This window comes from Asparagus officinalis, chromosome 3 (genome assembly GCF_001876935.1).
Source record: "Asparagus officinalis chromosome 3, Aspof.V1, whole genome shotgun sequence".
Lineage (NCBI taxonomy): Eukaryota > Viridiplantae > Streptophyta > Magnoliopsida > Asparagales > Asparagaceae > Asparagus > Asparagus officinalis.
Genome location: NC_033796.1, coordinates 33,174,778 through 33,180,465, shown reverse-complemented (window position 1 = coordinate 33,180,465; position 5,688 = coordinate 33,174,778). Strand labels below are relative to the sequence as shown.

The 5,688-nt window shown below is 32.6% G+C and overlaps 1 protein-coding gene across 2 annotated transcripts in view; it reads left to right on the top strand.

The window, feature by feature from the left end:
- Window positions 1,849–5,688, top strand: part of LOC109833699 — an 8,569-nt gene continuing 4,729 nt past the window's right edge. For both annotated transcript variants that reach the window (XM_020401476.1, XM_020401477.1), the window contains exon 1: window positions 1,849–2,009. The gene's annotated coding sequence lies outside the window, so the exon portion shown is untranslated. The remainder of the gene's footprint in view (window positions 2,010–5,688) is intronic.

Sequence of the window (5,688 nt, the reverse complement as noted above, 5' to 3'; positions counted from 1 at the left end):
AATGTAATATAAAAATAATTTAATAAAGTATATTTCTTACCATGAGATAACTAATTTTTATATGTTAATTAATTAATTATTAATAACAACTTTTTATTAATATCAAATTAATTAATTAATCAAAATATTAGTAATTAATAATAACAAATAATGCATTACATAAAATTATTTTAATAAAATATATTAAATAAGTATTATTAAATAAATATTTTATTAATAATAATATTTTACTAATATGATCTAATTAATAAATCTTGATATTAGTAAATAATAATAAATAATGTAATATATAAAATTATTTTAATAAAATATATTTATTGTTTTGAGATAACTAATTTTTAATTAATGAAACTAATTAACTAATCTCAACATTTATTAATTAATAATCATAATTAATTTAAAAATAGATAAATGTAAATTAATTACTTTTTAAATAATTAATACATTTAATATCTCTGGTTAATATAAAACAAATTAATTAGTCACGGTGTGGAGTAACATCAATATGTCTTTTTTAGTCATTTGACATTTAACATAGCTATTAAAGCCGTTTTAGTGATGAAAAATAATCTTCATTCAATGGCAGACAAGTGTCCCACATTATGCATAATTAAGTCAGCGTTTTAAGATAATCAAAGGACCAATTCGGTCGACTCGATACGCCGACATCATGCGAGAACGACTCGAAAGACGTCACGTGTCGACGACCTGAAAGGCGTCACGTGTCGATGACCCAAAAGGCGTCACGTGGCGTCCCTTGGCTAAGTCGACTACTTAATCACTCCACTTGATAGACTAACCGGTCGGCACCTTACGATGGTGATTCAAAAGGCGGTACTTCTCGACCACCAAACAAGTAGAAAGGCGACGAAAAACCTTGAGCCCGTGCACTGACGACCAATCACCTCGCAATAAAAATGCCATTAAATGCATTATGGCCGCCATTATTCCTCTGCCCCCAATAATCTTTATGTCATATCGGACCACGTCGGCACCGCGCACCCCCAATCACTTCGCATTAAATATCAAAATGACCTCTCCTCCACTCATTGACCGACACCTGTAAAGTAGAGAGGCTGACGTGGTCGTCATCCCATACTCATCCGAAGTTAACATTCTACATTTATACCATCACTATAAATAGGAATACTATTTTCAATAATAAGGTAAGATGTTGACCGCTACTCGCCGTGCTTAAGAACTATTGCAATTCATTTTACTTCCCCACTCAAATAAATCACTAACTTGATCGTCGGAGGAACAACCGGGGAACCCACCCCCCCTATTATGATTTGCTATTTGTGCAAGGAAGAACATCTTACTCCAGAACCAAACATTCGGAGGGTTAGAGGACCTCCGTCATCTTAATCAATTCTTCCATTTGACTTTTTGATATCAGAGATGAACAATAGTCTTATAAGTTATTAGTTCACCCTACTCATAATTACTTATATAGCCTTATAAGTGAAGGAATTTATTAAATAATTTTCTTTTTTTGATAAAATAACATCTTTAGTTTCTTACATACTCATAAGGAGTTTTGAGAGTAAGTAATAAGTAACTCACAAGGATGCAAAAAATAAATAGTAGGCAAACACAAGCGCCATACAAATTTAACAAAAGATCTAACAATATTTAGATGGGTGTGTAAAAGCGAAAATGTCGTTGAAACATTGGGTTATCAAAATGTTAAAGAAACACTTTAAGGTATTAAAGTGAAATTGATTTCAAAGTTTGTAATATCAAAGTAAATACTCTGGGCAGCGTAGTGCAATAAGAGGTGAACTTTTGGGTGCCAAATTGATAATAAGCCAAAAAGGTAAATGAAAGCCATTTTAGGGTCGGCACCCCTAAATCTAATCTTAACCCCTCCTCTCTCTGCGGAATCCTCGAACAAATGACCCCATCGTCGTAAACTCCACAAAAAACGTGCCCACGACTCTCTCTCCGTCGCCGTTATCTCTCTCCGTCCCCTTCGTCTCGACGATCTATCGCCTTCTCTTTTAAAGGTACGCCCCTCGGTCTCTAGGGCTCAAAAAAATCAAGATTTTTTTCGTCGAGATCCCTAATTATGGTATCGTTTAGGGTTTACGAATTATTTTGCTAATCAAACTTCTAATGTATTTCGTCTTGATGTTCTGAATGATGATCTTCTCCTGTTGGTTGATTTTTCTGTTTACGTGGGTAAAATTACTCGTTTGCGCAGAATAAAGGTAATTAGATTCAGGAAATGATTAAAGGAGCCATTTTCCCTCGTACTTATACTTTTTCCTTAGATAATGACAGTTTGAGAATCCTTTTATTTACCTGCGGCCTCAAATATGTAGACAGATTCATATAAGGTTCAAATTAACAACAAGATCATGGAGATGGGCTTCTGAACCTTGGCATAGTGCATGGATTTGTATGTGTGTTGCGCAAGGAAAAAGATGAGGAAGAACAACATATTTTCGTTCCCTGTTCTTATTCCGCTACAGCGTGCAGATAAGTAGACAGGAGCATTCCGCGATTGCCCTATTCTCTTATGTCTCATTTGATACGCTTGAGTTGGGTGAAGTGAGAATCGAATGAAACAAGGAACAGACTGGAATTAATGTGGGAATGAAATGCTCATTCCATTCTCACGTTTGAGTGCAATTTGAGAATGAATTGGAAATGAGCATGTCGGAAGTTGTGTATTTTTTTATTCTCACTTAAAGTGAGAATCCCATTCTCTAACATCTCATTGGGAACAACCAGTCCCACATAAAGTGGAAATTGATGAGCTAGGAATCAAATTTCTAGCTTGAAAAAACACGTTGTGTTTGGTACAACCGTACAAATGAACGAGAAGTTCATTCCCACGAACCTAACGAGGCATTAGTATATTACTAGTCTTTTTCCTCGTGCAAAGCACAACTATTAATTTCTTCTATCATCCATATTTTTTCACTCTTAATTTCAAACCTAGTTTTGTTTTTTTATAACCTTTTATATTTATGTACAATATTTATGCACACATATAAGTTAGCATATAAGTATTTTTTCTTGTGCCAACCAAGGGCAAGCATCGTTGAAATATAATATTTATGGCATCAATAATCATTTAAATAAAACACATTGAGAGTTTAGTTGTACCATATCCATACTTCAAACTATATATACTCCATCCAAATATAAGACATGACAATAAACTAAAATAAATTGTGTTTCTATTTGTGAGAAACATGAAATAGTAAGCTTAAATTAAATACATTTTAAGCAACAATAATTTCTTGCATATCAATTTAAATTTGTACAAAAGAATTTCTCATTATTCCTATTTTGCAAACTCATCCTTAGCAATATATTATACATACATACGAAGCGTTAATGTTCTGCCAGGTGAATGTTCAAGTATACAATATACATAACTTTATTTTACAAAAGGCCTGCTATGAGTTAACACCTTCACATAATCAATCTTCCATTTACATAATATTATCAAGTTGCATCATCATCATCAAGGGTATACACAATACATGGTATCCTTTGTTGATACTTCTGCATTAATCATCCATATTGTAGTTGAAAAACTTGGTACTACGCCCATCACTTAACTTTAATAATCACAATAGGGTTCTTGTTATTGCACATACCTATATTACCCACCAATATTTTAGAAATACACCGAGTATAAAATTTTCAAATATCATTCGATAAGTTTAATCAGATATGATTCAACATGCAAAAAAGAAAAATCTATCCATCTTTATTACAATGTGAATCTTGATTTCCAATAGAAACACAGGATACCAAGTAAGAATGTCACATTGTGCATTGTTCAGTAGGTGATCCCATAATGTTCGTGTCAAATAAAGAGAAGCGTTGAATGAATAATTTTTGACACTCAACACAAACATCTTGTTTAAACCTGAATAAAGAGGTCCAAAAAGCAAAAGTGTGCATATAAAGTTATTTGTGCCAATGATGATTTTCAATTTCCATTAATCTCTAGGTAAGCAAAAGCTAAAAATAAATATTTGCCAAGAGGTCGTGCAATAAAAAAGATGGCTTACCCGATGAGCAAATATTATTATCATCAATCATGATATTTTGTTATTGACTCATCTATTGTCATGAGAAAAGGGGGAAAACTAAAACAGGAAACAAAATTCATAAATATACCTTAAGACCGAAACACTATAGACTATCTCATTAAAGAACCAAATTTATTTGCATTTGTAAAGAAATACCCAAATGCACATTGTGCAACAAAAATGATGCAAGGAGTCAACAAATTGAGAGCCCAAAGTATTCACTATTAAATAATGAATGAGTGAGTAATCAAAATGCTCCTTATAATTCATTGTTCTCAGGATAAATGCTTAGAATTTAGAGTAAAATACTTGGCGTACAACATAAATTTAATGTGCCTATTAACATAGAAGACTTAGATTACTTAAAAGCTTAGGGTCTTCACTTGAAGAAGGTGATGGTTTCATTGAGATGATATAATCAAATAAAAGCTTTCTCGCATCTTTTAGTTACTAACTTGGGAATCACATTTCATTCAACTCATGGGTTATAGCTGATGAATTCGTTCAATTTACAATATTTATGGATTGGCTCATAATAACCAAATTATATTGCTACAATGAAATGAGAATAAGCATGTTGAAAGCTGTGTATTTTTTATTTGCAATCAAATGAGAATGCCAATTCTCTAACATCGCATTGGAAATGGCCATTCCCACAAAGTGGGAATTGATGAGCTAGGAATTGAATTTCTAGCTTAAAAAACATGTCGTATCTGGTATGAATGAACGAGAAGTTCATTCCAGCGTAGCAAACGAGGCATTAGTATATTAGTGTATAGATGAGGGAGCAATGTTAACTTTTTTTGTTAGTTTAGATGAACGAGTAAGAAATTTAGTTGATCTATACTAATGAAAATTTCTTTCTTACTTTGTATCTATTTTGTGTTTGGAAGTTAAAAACTGCTATACATGAGCGACAACTTAAGTTCCAGAACATTGATCTAGGCTTTAATGTTAGTTTGGTCAAGACCATGATTAATCTTGACAAATTTGGAGAAACTTTTATACTTTTATGATATTTAATTGAAATTTCTTTTGTGTTGAAAAATAAATTTAGTTCATGTGAGCGAGTTGGCTGTATATGATTAGTGTAAAAGATTTTTCAAGTTGTAACTAAACATGGAAAGAGCGACGAACATAACAACAATTGGAGAAACTTTTAAACTTTTATGATATTTAATTGAAGTTTTTTTGTGTCGAAAAATAAATTTAGTTCATGTGAGCGAGTTGACTCTATATGATTAGTGTAATAGATTTTTCAAGTTGCAACTAAACATGGAAAGAGCGACAACATTAACAACCAAATCCTATAAAAATGCACCAATCTTTCTGCATGATATTGGTGCGCAGTCTCCAATGGGATGAATAACTCAATGACTCCTTTATGCTAAAACTGACAACAGTCTAGATATTCAACAGTGCAAAGTGTGAAAAATGTTGCTATACCGTTGATATAGGAATCCTTGCGAGCTAAGTGATCTATGAATGGTTACCATAAAAAACCAACATTGGAAATGAGGTGAACAATGAACAATAGGTTTATGATGGGCTGGTGGACTGCAACTAAGTGCTCCACAAGATGCTTTAGGAGTTGCACGCTAAGGTTGGATCAAAGAAAAAAAACTGTGAA